The sequence below is a fragment of the Alnus glutinosa genome, chromosome 3 (assembly GCF_958979055.1).
Source record: "Alnus glutinosa chromosome 3, dhAlnGlut1.1, whole genome shotgun sequence".
Taxonomy (NCBI): Eukaryota; Viridiplantae; Streptophyta; class Magnoliopsida; order Fagales; family Betulaceae; genus Alnus; species Alnus glutinosa.
This window is the reverse complement of record NC_084888.1, coordinates 19,196,012-19,215,327: the sequence shown is the minus strand read 5'-3', so window position 1 is coordinate 19,215,327 and position 19,316 is coordinate 19,196,012.

Genomic DNA, 19,316 nt, shown 5'->3' with positions numbered 1-19,316 from the left:
TCTCTCTCTCTCTCTCTCTCTCTCTCTCTCTCTCTCTCTCTCTCTCTCTCTCTATCTCACCCAGAAGACCGAGCGAACCAGGGGTTTGTAACTTTGCTATTCCTTCTCCAGCTTCTAGTAACTTCGCGTTCACTATTGTCCCTCACACCCTGTTTATATCATGCATTTTCTTTTCATTGCTTACGTTTCTTTTTTGGGTGTAGGTGTTTTGCGGTTATCCATTCAGTGCGCTGTTCGTTTTCGCCCCTGCATTGATATACACAAGGTACCCAAAACTAAAGTTAGATCAAATTTTTTTTGTCTTTGCTTGTGAATTAGCTTATTGAGTTTAGGGTGTTTGACAAAAGTTCAAGGAGAGAAATTTTTGCGACATTTTTGCTTGATGAGGATGATACCGAGATGCCACTTTCAATGTTGGACACTGACCCCGACTAATTAGTTGGGGGTTGTTTGCCTTTTTATATCAAAGTTGGAGCCTTGATTTTTTTCCATACCGAGATGCCACTTTCTATTATTTCCTTTTGGTATCCCTTAGGTTTTAGGATTTTCGTTTTGATGTTTATTGTTGTCTCTAGGCCTTTTGATTTTCCTGTTTGATTGTTATCTTATTTTGCATGCTAGAGTTTTCTTGGGTTTTTGTTTTTGTTTTTGTTCTTTTTATGCTTATTGGGTTTGTGCGATTAAAAGTAAAGGAATTTTGATTGGTTCATCTGGGTTCGCTTTGATTTGATCATAATATAGAAAGAAAAAAATTGCTTTCTATTCTTTGGAGCAAAGGTGGTATTATGTCAATAGTTATCTGATTTATGTGCCTCTTGCATGTTCATATTGTTTGGGTTTGGTTTTATCTAGTGACAGATGTAATGCTTCTTTATCTTTTTACTTCATTTGTGGATTCTTATTCTGGGTTTGGTTTGATCTAGTCAGTTTTAATTCACAATTTAAACTTTTGTAGGCTGAGTATCAAAAATTTGTGCTATTTTGTTCATTTATTACTGGATTCTTTAATAATAAAATGACAAATTGGAAGTCACATGTTAATTCCCATATCATATTTCCTTGTATGTATGAATATATATATATATATATATATATATTTTTTTTTTTTTTTTTTTTTTTTTTTTTTTTTTATTGTGATTTATGTTCTGGATATCATATTCTACATGCTGACAGTGGCAGTGATAAATATTTGGATAATGTTGTGGCTGGTCGAAGTCCATAACATATTCTGATTACAGAATTTAGTATGTTCTAATTACAGCCATGGACCTACGTAGATTACAGAATTTGAATGCTATGTGCAGTTTTCTTCTTCCACATTTTGTCTTTGGATTTACAGATGATAAAAACGTGCAATGTCGTTTACTGGACTGCTTGGAAGTGACGTTTCAGTTAGAGATATGTCAAGAATCATCAAAACAATTTACTCATTGTTGTTGCTTCTTTTAAAAGTTCTTGTGAATATAGCAAAATTTTCTCCATGTACAATTAATTCACGCATGTGATCATGATAGGTTGATCCCGATTGTAGTCCCAAACTGGTATGTTATGATTGTAGTGCATAAAAAGAACCCTAACTGTATTTTCATTTGGATATTTGCAAGGCTTCACTTTTGTTACTATTTACTTTTCTTCTTTATCTACGTGTTTAGTGATATTCTGATATTCATTTGGGGGTTTGTTTATTCTTTATTATGATATTCTTTTGACTGGTGATTATTTGATATGCTTGTTTGATATGCTCGCATGCTTAGATTGGTTGGTTAGTTGAATGATACTTTCTGAGGTTTTATTTAGGTCTTTTGCATAGGCATGACAAAATGTCGGTAAATAGTGGTGCGTCAAGTGTGTCAAGTGCACGTTTGTTATGTTATTGTGGAGTGCTTGCACATGTAAGGTATTCTTGGACTGGAGAGCTTCTACACATGCGCCTTTTCTCCGTCCCTTTTCCGTCTTTTTTCCACGTGTCATTTTTTTTTTAACAAAGAAAAGGTTGAAAACGCGGGAGTCGACATTTAGGTTTCATTTTCAAAATTTTCCTCATTTCCCAAATCTCCCCCCTCCCCACCGCAGGCCACCTATCTCCACCCGTGACCCAGCAGACCGTCGACCCCAGACGAACGGCGCCCGCGATCCATCTCCATCTCTTCCGACCGACACCGTCCCGGCGACCCATTTCTCTCTATCTCTCTCGGACCCAACAGACCGAGTGCCACTCTCTCTCTGTGAACCAGCAAACCGAGCACCACCTACGAGCATCGCGGATCTCCGACGAGGAGCGCCAGCACCGACCACTGCAGATCTCCGACTCTACGGTCACTCTCTCTCTCTCTCTCTTCTCTCTGGGATTCGTTATGAGATAGGCCTTTCATTACTAGGCTTTGCTAAAAATTCTGTGTAAATAATCTAACTAACCTTATCCTTATAAAGAGATTTGCGATCTTTGACTTTTGCCCTTGTCACTGTTAACATGAAGGCACCACAACAGATAAACAAGAGAAAATGGGCGTTTAGGGTGAGATTTGTTTTCTTTTGTTTTGCATTTGGCCGAAAATGGGTGAGAAAGGTGAGATTTTTGTTTTTTGGGTCCTCTGTATTGGTGTTTAGGGGAAAGTTTTAGTTTTCTCTACGGGGGCTGCTCGGCAAAAATGGGTGAAAGGGAGAGAAATTTTCGTGGGTTTCTCTAGTTTTCAGTTGGGGGTCAGAATGGGATCAAAGTTTCACAGAGTGTGATTGATAATCAGGAATTTTGTCAGTCGAATTGGGTGTATTTGTTTTCATTTAAAGTGGTGAATATCATAATTTTTGTTGGAAATCTACGTTGTTCTTCTTAAGTTGCTTCTTATAATTCAAGAACTCTAGCTGTATTTTGATTTGGATATTTGCATTATTTTGTTCTTAATCCTTTCTTAACTTAGTATCGTAGGATTCTTATATTTGCATGGCTTCATTTTCTGATTTTCCTTAAATTTTCCACTTGGTTTCTATCTAGGAATGAATATGATGAATGCATTAATTAAGCAGTTATACACTCTGATAAAGACAATGATGATCTAGATAATTTATCACTTGAAGCAATCATCTTTGATGTCCTTTTAAGAATTTTGGATGCAGAGGGACTCTTTCTTTGCATTGTGAGGGTCATATCCCCTTGCACCATTTTTTTTTTCTTTTGTCACAATGATGTCCTTTCTTGTTTATCCCTATTTTAATGTTTCATTTTATTGATAAACAAGGAAAAATAAGAGGGCATCTTGATTTGGATTCAAAACTTGGTTTTCTCTTCTTCTATTTCATGGTTTTATGGTTCTTTAACTTCTGAAAGGCTCAGGGGCAAATGAGTGAATCTTTAAAGTTTGTGGTGATGGAGTTTTAGGTTGCTTTTCTGCATTTTTTTTTTTTTTTTAAATGACTTGTGGCTGATACAAGCACCAAATAAACATCAAGTGAAAAATGAAGATTTCCTTCTTGATTTCTTCATATCAGTTAGCTAGCAGTGACATGACATTGTTGCCAAGAAGGTCACTTGCTGCATCTTAAATAAGTAGGTGAATTGGATTGTGTCACTGAAGCCAATGGCAATTTTACTTCTGGGTTTGAAGCCGGTGCAATTTTTTGTAGGCTCAGTCTGAATATTCTTAGAATTAGGGAACATTACCATACACTTTTTCAATTGACTGAACCGGCTTTAGTCTCATTATTTAGAGTTTGCACATGACACTGAGCTATAATTATTTATGTCAATTATGATATTCCCCAAGTTCTTAGTTTGGAGACTTCGGTTTTACTATATGTAGGATAAGCAGATGAGAGTGATACTGCAAAACCTTCTGCGGATAATGAGGATAGAAATGGTCCTTTCTTGCGCTCCTATTCTGATGCTATGAATGAAGAGTTGAAGACCACCTCCCTCACAAAAAGTTTTGTTTGTGGATGCAGGGAAAATCAAATGGCACAAAAGATATGGAGGAGGATTTCAGTCCTGTGGATGTGAACCTTGTAAAGAGCTTTCTTGATTCCTTTTCTTCCCAGTCCTGCTTCCAATTTGCTTGGACTCATGGGTGTACAGCTCCCACGCTATGACAAGAAGAGCGAATGATTCTCTCTCTTGTGCAGTTTTGCATTTTGTTTTCGGTTTAGTTGAGTGGTTTCAGGTGTAATTTTTTGAAGAGAAATATGCTTCTTGGTTGAGGCATCATGTGTATTTCTTAGAATTTTAATTCCTAAACTTAGTAAGCATTTGGCTCAAATCATTCCCATGACTTGGTAATTTTGATGGCACTTTCTTATTTGATTTGTCAATTAACTTGGTAGTTGTTAATACTCTTGGCCATGAATCCTTTTCTTTTTTCCAAAAACCCATAACTGTTAAAGTAAGGAAGAACAAAATCAAAAATAAAATCAAAAAGTGAAAAAGCTAAGTCAATTGTCAATTAACTAGGTAGTTCTTAGTACTCTTGGCCATGAATCTTTTTTCTTTTTTTTCTTTTTTTCAGAAAACCATAACTATTAAGTAAAAGGAACAAAACAAAAAATAAAATCAAAGAGTGAAAAAGCTAAGTCAATGTGTATCGGTCTTATCTTTGCACAAAATTGTTCAAGAAATTTTAATTGTGTTTGTATAATTACTCAACCCAAAATGTTTGATCATAATTACATCAAAATGCATCCACATTGAAACAAGTATATACAATGAGTGTCATCCAATCCTAATATATAAAAGCATATACATTAGCTGCATTTCAAAGTGCCTTGATCCACCACAAAGCTTACACCTCTCAGGCTCTCCTTAAATATCTGTTGTAGCCAAAAGTGACTTCCAACTATTCACTTTTTGTGTGAATGTGTCCTACAAAGAAGATAATTGTCAAGTATCCAAGTATTAGAAAACATATTAGATTAATAGAGCAAATTGCATAGACATTGTACAAGAGTGAATAGAAGGCATTTGGCAGTAGAATCAAAATGGCCTGGAAGGAGCACAACCTAGAAGAAATATGCAGACGAAATTGACATTGTTTTTTAGGGAGCAACTGTAGATTGATCAACTTGATACAACATAGCTCTCAGAAAAGAAAAAAAAAAAAAATTGTAAGCCAGATGCATACTGAATTCCCTTCAACTCGAGCCATAATTCATTTTCATGATTTTAATCTTTTCATATCAGAAATTATGAGTTAGGGTGATATGTAATTTGCATAAGATAACACCAAAACTCACTTTCTTTCTTTTTCTGAATCTCCTCAGCATAGTTAGTGGCTTTTTAATTTAACAGCACCCTTAACTTTTCCTGAAGAAGGTTTATACTTTAAAAATTAATCATACTGCTATTAAAGCTATGAGCAAGAATGGACTACTATAAGCAAGAATGGTAAAATTGAGCAAAGCATAGAAAATATCAGGTTAAATGTGAAACAAGAATACTGATGTTTCAGTTTCAAACTGGAACAGGACATTCAGGAAGATTCACATTATTAACATACTGAACAACATCTTGCTCATGCCTCCACCATTCACTAAATCATTAAAAGGGGTGCAACAATTCCAAAAACCAAAGTAGCAAAAAATTCTTTTGATTACTCCTATCAATCCAAACTAATTAGCCCACTGCCTGGGAGATTATGATCTCAAAAGAGGCTCTATATGCAAAATATTCCATATAATTATACTTAGCATCCAAAGGCTACTCTTAATTAATGCTAAAGGTTATAAGATACACTTTGTGGTGCTAAACAAAAATCATCAAACATATATGAGAAAAATGTCACGGCTCTGTTACAAAAAATAGTATGCATGTAGAATTGAACATATATGTAGTTATCCTACAGGGCAAACTGAAAATGCTCAGCGTCCTGAACTTTCTCCAAAGCAACACACAAAATAGCTTCAATCTCTCTCTCAGTAACAAAGCAACAAAAATCCATTATAAATTAACAAAATCCCCAACCTCAGTTTTAGGCCAGCACCCACAAGTCGTTGTCAGAAACTGACACTATAGCATTCAAATCAGAATCCTTTCAATTGATAGCCTAATGACTAGAACTGATTTCTTTGTCATTTACCAACAATCAAGCTGCCCATTGAAGCAAAATCAAGCTTGAAAGGAAAAATGAAAAGGGAATAGGCCCGTTGAACATTCAATCTACAATTCCATTTTTCCAATTGGTTGAACCTTTTTTCTGTTTAATTCCATCCTCACAGTAACGAATTTTTTTGAATAAGATTAAAGGCTTAAAGTTTTGAGAGGGTAAGAGATTGCAGAAAATTGTAGATTTTTACAGATTCGTTTTTTCTGCAAATGAAATGGATTAAATTTAAACACCATCAATGTGACAACTTTATCTACAACAACAAAACCAAGCACAATTCGGTTCAGACATTTTGTCGAACACCCGACGAGCATCTTCAAGAACCAAAAAAAGACAACAAAAATTTATCAAAACAAAACCAAGGAGTGACCGGCCGTTGAGAGAGATAAAAAAAAAAACATAACAACAACCCACAGTGGCCGACCGTGGAGAGAGAGAGAGAGAGAGAGAGAGAGAGAGAGAGAGAGAGAGAGATACCGTAGAGAGAGAATACCGTAGTCGGGTCGGCGCTCCCGGTCGGCGGTGGAACTACGGTGGGCGGTGCTCCGATAGGTGGCGGTCGGTGGGTCTGCAACGAGAGAGAGAGAGAGAGAGAGAGAGAGAGAGAGAAATTGTAAAGACCAAGAAAATAAATAAGGAGTTTAATAATTAATAAATTATATTTATTAAATAGACTAGACTAATAATTATATTCTAATTGATAATGTTTATATTATAGAAATAAAATATAACGAAGTTAGAATAATAAATAATAATAATAATAAGTTTAGTGTGGTGAAATCACACTTAAGGATTTAATTAAGAAAGGTGAAGAGACAAAGGTAAAGAAATTATTTAATTGGGTAGTGAACTAAGGTTAAGCAAAGTGATTTTATCATTTTATCATGGGCTTGTGTGACTTATAAATGGTAGCCCAAGTGAACTTAATAGGCCCAAGTGAAGCTAAATATTTAAGGCTTCTTTCTTTCTCACTTATGCTAGAAGGACACTTTTGTAAACACACATTCTCACCTTATCCTCTCAAATTTCCAGCACACTCCCCCCCCCCCCACCCCCCCACACACGTGACCCTCTTCCATTTCCTTTTCCTTTTCCTTTCATTTCTTCCTCTCTCCCTCTCACGCACAACACGTAATAGCCCTCCCCATTTCTCTCTTCCTCCACCCTTCATCACACACACACACACACACGTTGAGTGGGAGAGATCAAAATTGAGAGACAGACCGAAACTGAGAGAGATGCAGAGAGAGACGTCCAAAGAAGAGGAGAAATGGATTTTCGGCCATGGGTCTTTATAAGGTAAAATCTCTAGTTTTCTTTACACTTTCATGTTACCCATTGTGTATGGAGCACGAAAATTATGTGGGTCCTTAGAGATTTTCACTTAGGTCCAAATTTAGGATAAAATGGAGTTGGGTTTGTTTTGATTAAACCATTTGATGGGTATTGTTGTTTTAGAATGGGTTTCGGTTTTGTGAAGATTATAGTTGATTTTTTGAATGGTTTATTAAGGGATTTATTCCATGGAAGCTATAAGTGTAAGGTTTGAAGCTTTCTTTGTGATTTCACTATACCCATTAATTTTAGAACTAAGAAACCTTGTATTTTTGTTATAATCTTGATGAGGTTCGAAATTAGGGTCTTTGTTTAGAAATTTTGGGGTTTCCATGATGTACTTTCCGAATGAGTGTTCTAGGAGTTTGATTTTTAGGATTTTGATATTTGTTGTTTTGGCTTCCAATGGAGGATGTGTATTTGAATAAATTGGTAAGTTATTGCATTAAATGACCGAATTTGGTAGGAGGATATTAATTATTGTGGTAATGGTAATTGTTATTGAATCATGTTTATGAGTTTGAGTTGATGGTTATTTTGCCTATGACGGAGATTGTGTTCAATTGGATTTATGCTATGTTTCATGAGTGTAGATTTAGTGTAAAAGTTAGTTTCAATATTTTAGGATGAATTGTTAATAGTTGGTTGGAGAATATAGTTGTTAATTGTCATTGATGATTGTTATAGGATTTAGGTGGAAAGTGTTTCCAATTAAGAGAAGTTGATCTTTGTTATGTAAATGAAGGATCTTGCTTGTGCTTTGGTGAATAGCTATGAATATGGAAGGTAGATTGTGGTTTACGGAATAAGGTTGTAATTGATTTTAAGTTGTTTATTTAAGAGATTAACTCTATGTGTTGAATTCATCGATATCCGTTGGTTTGAGACTTTATTGTGATGTTAGAGAATAAGTTTAATGTTTATGAGAGCTTATGTTAGTTAAAATTCTAATTTGGGTAATTGTTGACATTGATGTTAAACAGTTGAATTTATTTGGATTGGTTAAGTGTGGGTGTTAGCCGTAAGAGTTGAAATAGCCGAACTTGTCATATGTGAATTAGGTGGCTGATTTAAGGGTTGAGTTCAATATGATATTACTTCTATGGAGCATTGTGGTGTTGAAATAGGGTAGCAATTTATCTAAGGGAATTGTGTTAGATTATGTAGTAAAATTCTAGTCTTTGTGGAAATTGTTGAGAGTTGGTTTTCATAGTGAAATTGATGAGTATGCATTGGGCTTTAGTGAAAATTGAATAATGAAGCATAATGAATTTTGAAAATAAATGGTGGTTTAATGATGATAATCGCTATGAGATTTTGGGTAGAAGATATGGGGTTATTCCCACTTGAGAGAGAAGTTGGTCTTGATATGTAAATAAGGATTTTTATTATGTGTTAGATAAAGTTGAATGGATTAAAGTTAGATTCCTTAATATGTTTCATTGGAGTTTAAAGAAAAGGAATGGTCAATTAGTGTTTAAGTCCTCGCCTTGGTATTAAATGAGAAATAAGATTAAGAGTAAAGTGTGGATGATAATAATTGAAAATGGAAATGTCATGTGATTTATAGTTTAATCCAATTAGGTCCATAACTTATTAAATTAATTAAGTTCTATAACCTAAACCATTTGAATAGTTCGGAACTAGTAAGAGCAAAAGTATAAAATGGAATGGTTAAAATGAGAATGTCGTAGAATCGTAAATAGTTTAAAATAACATTAACACAACAAATATAAGTTGGTAATAATAATAGTAGGTGAACAAAATAGTAAATATTTAGGGTTAATAAACATGATAAAAAGAAATTGAGAAATAATGATAGTCTAATAATAGTTTAGGTACTTAGCTAGACTTAGAAGCGAGTGACACGACGTGTGGGCACGCGGGTGGTTTTAGTGTCATAGAATGAGTCCCATAGCATATAGTCTAACGTTGTAATGTTTGCAGGATAGTGTCCGGATTGGAGACTTCAATTGATTCTCCATTGTAGAGTCAAAGTGACTAGAATCCGAGGGGATGTTCAAGTCAAGAGTTTAATGCAGTCAGGTGATATTTTACTCACTGAGAAACTGTTATTTTTATATATTATAGAATTGCAAAATATATGTTGTTTTATAAATCCGAACCAACTGTATTTTGAATATATCTATTTTGTTTGATTTGAATACTTTAGAGTATGTTCAAAAATATCAAAGATAGTTTCAGAGTATAGTATAGTGAGTTGCATGTTTTGGGATGAAATAGTAAAATGTTTAGCAAAGTATCATTTATCAGCATGATACAGTAAGACAATATTTACTAGTCAAGCAAAGAGCATAGTGCATGTAGCATAGAGCATAAAGCATACAGTAACCCAGTAGTAACTCAACAGTAGCCCAGTAACAGCTCAGTTCAGCAGTACATCAGCAGCACATCAGCATGCATAGCATACATAGCATGATTTAAATTATGTGATGTTTTCATGATATAGAATATTGTAGTTTTTATGCTAGACGTATTAGTATGCCTAAGAGTTTTAATGGCAAAAGAGCTTATGTATACTGCTATCGTCTAATTGCATAATTTTAGAACATTGAGCTTAGAGGTACAAGAGTATTGTCATGGTTCGGTATGAGTAATACAGCGTCCTAGGAGTAGGTAGATGGATTGTCATGGCCCATCAGTACGAAGTGCTTGGATATCAGAGTTTTACTTTAATAGCCGCATGGACAACTATGTGCCTTGACATGAAGTTGTAATGTCCTAGAATTCGGTGTAAACCATATTCGAAAAATGGTAGTAAGCTCGTACTAAAGAGCAAGATGGCATGTTTTAAGCTTAGTGTACTTTGATGTGACACTATTGGTTGGGATATCAGTGTGGCTTGAGAGTAGGTAGATGGATTGTCGAGGTACATCATTAAGAAGTGCTTGGATATCAGAGTCTTACTCTAGTAACCGCATGGACAGCTATGTGGTTTGACATGAAGTTGTAATGCCCTGAGGCACGGTGATATCACAGTTAATAACGCTAGCGCTTTGTGCATTTGAACTACCAACATAAAAATATTATTGTAGATGGGTGTGTACGTGGTTGCCTCCAAGCCAATGGAACTCCTACGTACGAGTCCAACTACATAGTATGTTTTAAATGTTTTCTGATAGTCGGTGTTTGCTATATCAACTATGGGGTTTTTCAAACAAAATTTTATATATTAGTAGCTGTTATAGTGTACGCGAGACTAAAAAAAAAAGTTGGTTCTTTGCGAAAACTCAGTTAGTTTAATATCACTGAGGTCTCAGTATTATGTACTAAGGCGGTGAACTCATCATTTCACCTATATAGATATGGCAAACCCCCACAACCGTATAGATGATGTCCCTTTGGCTGCAGATACACGGGTTGTAGTTGATGGGGTTGTAGACGTGCATTTGGGATATTATGACCGAAGCTCGCCACGATGGTCGTAATTGCGGGACCATGGGCGTCCACAGTTTTATAGGTTTTGTTATGGCTTGTGACGCCTGTGTCACTTTATATTGTATAAGCCATTTATGTTATGTATTTATATTGAGGAAAGACTTAAACACATAGATGATAAATGACTCTTGTTGCTAATAACTTATAATAGATGTTTAAGATGTGATTTCCGCTATTAAGTTTATGTTTTCCGCTGCATAGTAGTTAGATGTTGTACTCTGTTTTACCAGGTACATGTTATGGGGCATGTACCATATGTTGGCTTTGCGACACATCGTCGTGCCACTGTGAGGATCCATTTGCATTTTAAAGAGATTAATGTTTAAGCAAACGATTTGTATAAAAAAAAAAAAAATGGGTCGTTACAAAAATGGGTCGCGGGTCGAGTTTTTTGGTCTGAGAGGGGAGGGCCGGACGGTGTCGGCCGTTTGGTGGGGGAGTCGGAAGGTAGGGGAGGGGGGCGGTGATCAGCGCCGAGAATGGGGAGATATGGAGGGAAACTGAAAATTGGGAGAAATGGGGGGTAATGTCTAGAAGCCTCGTTTCCATTTCTCCTGTCTCCGTATTTCTCTTTCCCAAATGATTTTATTTTTTTAATAAATTGGCAGTGCCATGCTGGAAAGGGATGGACATTGGACGGAAGAAAGTCTCATGTTTATCATTTCTCCTAAAAAAAAGAGCAGCACCGAACCCTAGGATTGAGCTGGCCTATTTATATTGTCTTCTTTTCTCTTGTAAAGAACGCATAGAAAATAAAATAATGACTTCTAAACAATCAAGTGTGTGTTTGTGTACAATAAACTATCTTAAATGCGTAATTTAAAAGAGACAAGATATTTGTTGACGAAGTGAAAACTCTGTGAAGAGAAAAATCACTCCGGGGCAGCCAAACCCAGGAACTCCACTATCCAAAAATAAAGCTAGTTACAAGACACTCGTACTCATATACCCTTATGCAGTAGTCATACATTTAACTCTGACACAAAGCCTATCGTGAACACTTCCCAACCAGATCTCCTACCTGAAAGGGTTTTTTATAGATTCCTTTACCTTAGGGCCGACCCCTAAGATAGACTTCACACAAACTATTGAGCACACACCGACAACGGCTTGAGAGCTAACTAATCTTCGATTCTCCCTAAACACTCTCTCAAAGCTAAGAGAATTCAATACCGAATTCTATACAATTAACAAGCCTAGGTGTAATACCCCGTATTTTAAGATATTGAATAAAATATCTTAAAATATGATTTATGATCTAATAATGACGTAAAAGAATAAATATGAATATTTATGAAAATAAATATTCATTTATTAAGAAGCATTTATAGTTTGAGTTTAATAAAAGTTCAAACGGACCTTAAACTTTGGAATATTTGAAACAGGGTCAAACAAACTTCGTTTTGGTTGATTCAAAAGCCAGAACGCTCATCTCGAAGTCTTTTAGCTACCCTCCAAATTTCATAACTTTTGGATTCTATTTAGTACCAGAAAACATCCGCGAGAAATTATACCTCTGAATAGGACGAAAATTAATATATAATCTTGTAGGCCCATTTTATTACCACATGATCAAATCAGCCCAGCCCATGACAGCCCAGCTCGCACATGTAAGCCCAGTTCACACATACACACAGCTTCGTTAGTTACAGGAAAAAAGCAAACTAAGTTTCTAAAGGTAGAAACTAACTCCCATTTAGATATAGATAAGAGATATTAAGATTCTTATCTTATAATCATTGTTGAAACACCTGTGTATCATCTATCCGTAGATTGTTTTTGTGTTGGGTTGATCTTCACCGTTCGGGTCTCCTATAAAAGGAAGCTTGGAGATGGGTCTTCCTCACACCAAGCTGAAAGCTTCTTCCTCTTGTCGAGACTCTCTCCATTTTTAGTGTAGTGCAGAAATCAGAAAAAAAAAAAAAAAAAAAAAAAAAAAAAAAAAAAAAGCTCTCTCTTCTCTCTTTCTGCTTCTCTCTGTTGGCACAGCAAGCAGTAAGAGCACCCCAAAGAACCCATCCTCTTCTTTGTATACAGCAGGAAACCAGAAACTCTTCATCTTCTATGTTTCTCTTCCAACCCGCAGCAACTCTCTCCTTCCTTCTTCTTTCTTCTCTGTTCTCCTTCTTTCCCGTTCTTCCCTTTACTCTCTCTTGCCGAGAGACACAGGGAGACTGAACGAGAGAGTGAGAGACCGTGAGATGGAGAGAAGAAACTGAGTAGGAGACCCAGAAACCTTCCCCCTCCTTCAATCGGTGAAGAAACCAAAACAGAGCAACAACTCATTCCTTCTTAAAGCTGCAGAAAAATCTTCAAAGAAAAATCAAACCTCTTGCTCTCTCTCTCACCGTAAGTCTCTCCCTTTAGTCCTTTGTTTTTCTTCCCCTGCGTGTGTGCGTGTAAGAAAACAAAGTAAAGAAATGAGATAAGGAAGAAAAAATGAGGCTCTAGAACCATGTGTGTGTGTGTGTGTTCGGTGGGTTAAAAAGAGAAGAAGAAAAGGAACAAAAAGGATAATAAAAGCATGAAGTGTGTAGAAAAAGACAAAAGGAAATAGAAGCTCTCTTTCTCACTGTGTATAATCTCTCCCAACCGGGTATCTATACAAAATATATAATCTAGTGATATATTTGGTAAGTTATTTATAAGGTTTTGTTTTAATGTTTTATAAGTGTCGTTAAAGAAATCTAACGTTATAAGTTGTATTTTAGACGAGCCTTTTCAAGTGGCACAAATGATTTATAAATCACACTGTTATAATTCGAGTAAAAAATCACTATTTTACGAAAGCGTTGTTACGCCGTCCAAATATTTTAAAGTATTTTAGGTGTTATTAATACTAGTGCTGTTATTCTGCCCGGATTTTATAAGAATAAAATAAGGTTTTTATGTTTATTTGATATAAAAATAAATATGTATGATTTTTAATGTTAAAGCTTTTATAATGCCATTTTAACTAAAATTGGTGTTTTTGTCATTATCTATAAATGATGTTATAATGCCCACATGAAATATGTGGCATTATAATTAATCAATTTTATATGTCGTGGTAATGTTCAAGCGAAAATAGGAGATAATATTTAAATAGGATTAAAATGTATATTTAGTGAATTATGCTAATTTACTATTGTCTGTATTAAATTATATTGCAGTGATTATATCTGTAAACATTTCTTGAAGCCAGAAGAATTGCTGTGAGTATTTCTTACTCAATGAGGATGATACGTGTTGTGGTTTTTGATTATGTGTTGAAGTCTTCTTTATTTAATTGTATGCATATGGTTTGACATTTTATATGTTTAACATGCTCTGGTTGGAATTATGTATATGATGTTTGCATAATCTGAGTTATAAATGGGTTAATAAAAAGACTGGAGGTTTAGGTACCAAGGCGTCAGTGATTGAGGAGACCAACGGATGAACTGAGGTTTACAAACCAAGGCATCAAGTAATTGACTAGACTAGCGGGTAAACCGAAGTTTAGGTACCAAGACATCAATTCACTGATAAGACCAACGGATAAACCAAAAGTTGAAGGATTAATAACAATGCGGGTGAGCATAGGCCACCAGAAGGAGCATAGGCCCCTGAGAGATTTAATGAAGCATAGGCTTCTATTAGTAATCATTGAGCATAGGCTCATAATGAAAGAAGCATAGGCTTCAATCTAACGGAGCATAGGCTCATAATAAGCAAAGCATAGGCTTCAAATTGATGGAACATAGGTTCAATTAAGGTTAAAGTAAGAAGTATACAAGGTTGTGCATGTATTTATATAACTGTCATCATTTGATTGCTTAGTGTACTTTTAAATAATGCAGTATTTCACTGTGGTCAAGGACTGTTGACTCACTTGACTACAGCATGAGATTGTGGTGATAACTGCAATCTCATGCGAGTTTTTGCAGGGTGGATCAAAGGTCAAGACTATTGGAATAATTATTTTTATATGAAATATTTGTTATGTTGGAGAAGACAATAATTATATATTTATTAAGTGCCGCATGTGGCACATATGTTATTATTTTGGATGTAATTATTATATCAGAACAAAAGGTTATTATTTTTATATATTGAGATTATCTAGTCAGCTCTGATGTGTCATTGTTAAAGAAAAATTATATTCCGCTGCTAATTTATAACTCTGATGAGTTAGTAATGTCACGTGGAAATCGAAAAATTTTCACTTACGGTTTTTGTAAAAGCGGGGCGTTACACTAGGGCCCTCTATTTATAGTCTTACAGAAAACCTAAAACTGCTAAGATTCGGACTCTGGCGCTGTCGAGCGTCCGGACGGAAGTTAGCCACGTCCGGACGGTCTTCTGCGATATGCCTTTCAGAAACAGCGCAATTCTATCTTTATCAGGTCCACGTCCGGACAGCTTGGCCGAGCATCCGGACGGTCTTCGCTATAACTCCTTTCTGGGTTCGAATGGAACACTAGAATATTCTGAAATGTCGGGCAGCGTCCGAACGTGATGCCACGTCGTCTGGACAACTTGCAGAGACTTCCCAAACAGTGTCGACTTCTGAAATCCAACTCCGTGTTGAATACTGATTGACCTAGCCATCCGGACGGTGTTGCTCTGTCATCCTGACGTCTTCAAAGCAGACTGCTAGACATTATGGGGAGTTCGGACTCCTTCAAAGGCCCGTCTGGACGATTGCACAGGAACCGGCTGTTTTGACTTGAAAATTGCATGGAATCTTCAAGGACATCTTCTTAGAAACTTGTGACCATACACATGGTATGAAATGAGACATTGTCCATTTTACTTGAAGACTCTGAATAAAACCGATAATCCTGATAAAAAGCAACCATTACATAAAGTGTTTTTCTCAACTAGAATGTTGCCAATATAAAATACTAACAAACTCCTCATTTGGCCATTCTGGGACAAAAAACACTTGACCGGTTTGGAAATACATTCCCGGTCCAAAACAAAAAATACTCCCCATTTTTGTCTCAAAAGGACAAAGGGTAAGCAAAGTATTCTTGAAAACCACAATTACTAAAATTCAAAACAACAAGAATAATAGTAAAGTGTCTCATTAAAAGCTCAAATCAACATAAGAGAAAACCAAAACCTCAAGATATCACATTTCCTGAATTTGAGCCACTTCGGCTTCTTGCTCCTGAAGTCTCCCCCATAGACTGAAAATTTTCAGTCACTTGAGTCTTCTAGCCTGAAACTGATCATTCGGAGAAAGAAATCCTCTAGACAAGTGGTCTACAAGATGATAAAGAAGATTCACCACTGAATATCTAGCTGGCGCAGATCTAGAGGAAAAGGTTACGGAAGACTCTGTATGAGCAGGGGGAATGAGCTCATCTAAAATTTGAGATCTCTGGAACATATGATTTCAACACTGGTCTGTTTTTCAAAAAGCCCTTTGTTTGACACTATGCAAGAAGCCGCTGGACAACTATTCCTGAAAATATTTAAACAGAAATTTATCCAAAAATAACACCACAACGAAACCAAATGAAAATAAATATTAGATCCTGTTAGTTTCAAACAGAATGTGGTATTATGATGGCTATCAATTGGATGCATAAAGAAATAGAAAAGTAGATATAGCAATTCAAAAGGCACAGATTAGTAATATCCATCCAGTATAAAGACAGAAAAAGATATTCATGCACAATCTCTCAAATCATAATCAATTAAAGATTCCAATATTCTAAAAAGAACCAAAGCTTAAGAGAATAAGAAAAGTCAAAGAAAATACATGGGAATGAGAAAAGATGTGCAGAGAATGCCAAAATCTCGGGATCAGTCCGAGAGAAAACACACATAACACAACATGATAGAACATGCAAAAAGTAGTGTTTGTGTTTGGCAGAGAAAACAAAAAGCTTGCGTCCGGATGTGGTACATACTCATCCGGATGGCATGCTGTCAGATAAGAGATCGACAGAGCCGAGTACGTTCGGACGCAAGAACATGTCCGTCCAGACGCTTCACACTAAAAGCTAAAAAACAGAGGGAAATATGTAGAAAAAAATTTCCTAACGTTAGCTTCAGAACACGCATGTATAAATAACTGATAAAACAGTAAAATAGAATTTCAAAAATATACCAAGATATAATTGAGAGTTAAGAGTCAATAAGCACAAAAATTTCCCTGTACATAGAAATTTTTCAATAGTAAACTTAACTCATGCAATACGTGTGTGTGAAAGCTTTCTCAATAAAGTTTGAAGTTTACTGATATGACTTAAAGCAACCAAATTTTCTAAATAAGAGAGAAAATCAATGTTAGATCAGTCAAAAGTCAAACCTTATTTTACTAAGGCCTAGCCACCCTCATCTGATACACTCCCCCTAAGCTATAACACTTTTCTTTTACTTCGTCCTTTAGTGACCGTCTATTTCCGCAATGATTTGGTCACTAACTGTTTCTATAGGGACAAGTTCAAGAACAGATTTATAGCACAAAAACAGTGGATCTTTTTATTTATCCATATTTATTCAGTTTTGAATTATTTTTATCACTTGGTGCTGCAACTTAAAAAGAATGCCAGAATTTATGAGTTCTAGGTTCAACTAGCGAGTTGGTCAATTTGACCATCTTAGCAAAACAAATTTCTCTCATTAGAATTTCTAAAAGCTAAAAGTCAGAGAAAAAAAATGTACCTTAGGGGAGCTTAGGATAGTGCACAATTTTTCATCGCATGAGAAAAGCAACTATCTAGTATTAAGATGCACATGAAAATTTAGCAGATATCAAACATAAACTCTCAATCATATATAAACATATGCAATTAATGCACAGTGAACTGAGATATTAGGCAAAAACACATACAATATCTGAAAAACTATATAAAAAAAATAAAATTCTGCATCTTCTCCCCCAATTTTTTTTTTTTTTTTTTTGTTGAAAACAATAAAATAGAAAAACAACAAGGACATGCTTATGGAAAAGGAAATAATATCTAGTCCTAGCATGTAAGGTAAAATCAAACTTGTCCTCAGGAAAAGAGGTTTAGAAATACCAAGACAGAAAAATAGCTACCCGACGTGCTTTAACTGTTATCCCAAAAAAAAAAAAAAAACTGCAGAAATTTCTCAAGACAACAAGAGAAAATATGGGGATAGAATAAATGATTCTTCAAATAGAATGCAAGGCACGAATATGATATGACATGATAAACTATGCAATGCAAAATATACCTGACATGCACTAGGATTTATGAACCAAAATCCTAGGCATGGTAAGACTTCACCTCTACTGGGTGAGTCCACTCCCCCTCAAGGGGTGAATGGTCTCATCATTTTTGACCCATACATGCTTGACCCGTAGCGGTGGTTTGCAAGTCTTGTTCATGTTGTCCATTCTTCTTAGCATACATTGCATTAGGCTCAGCAACCATTTATAGCCATGGTTGCTAATGGGCTTTTGTAGCTTTCTCTTATAGTGCCTTGATTTGTTCTTCTTTGATTTGCCACTTTGATTGGCAAGAACCAACTTCAGCTGTCGTTACTGATGCCGTGGAGCCTGGAATGCAGTTGGAGGAAGAGTGCCTGATGTAGCTCTTGTTTGCAGCTCCTTTTGAACCTTCGACTTCTAAGCCTGAAGATGAGGACATTTGGGTCAAATGTGGCCGGTGATGCCGCAGTGATGACAGGTGGGTAGGCTTCTTTTGTTGGAATGCTACTTGACTTTCTCTGAAGAAATATGATTAGCATTCTTACAATCAATATTGCCCTTACCTTTTATATGTCTCCTATGCGGAGGGACATATTTTGATGAGGAAGAATCTTCAACTTCACTTTTCCTCAGAGCATCCTGCTTAATCCAAGGCCTGTAGGATTTCAACAAATAACAATTTGGCCTAATATGACCAATCTTCCCACAATTATGGCACTTAGGAATAAACTTACCTTGTATTCCTGATTCCTTGGAGCTAGGCATCACATGATTAGTTAAGCAAGAATTATCTAAACAAGTTGTATCTTCTATCACATGCTTAATATCAATAGAATCTAATTCAGAATCAGAAGCATGTGAAGTAGAAGTACTTAAATCATTAACAATTAAATCAGGCTTGTTAGAAATATTTGTATGAATACAAAACATGCTTTTCAAATTATTACTAGAGAATTTTTCCAAGAGATCCTCTGATTCTTCTAATTTATTCTTTAGTGCATCAACAGTATCACAAAGCATGGTATTCTCAGATTTCAAAAAGTCAATTAAAACATGTGATTCAGATAATTGTAAAATCAAATACTCTTTTTCTTGCTTAATCTTCTTAAGTTCTTTATTGGATTTCTTAAAGAGTTTACTTATTAACAAGGTATCTTTAGAGAATCATAAAAATCATCTTCAGAGAACTCAGAAAAATTTATGTTAAAAAAAGTCATGGATCACACTTAGGAAATAAATCCAAACACAAGTGAACCTCGCTTTGATACCAATTGAAA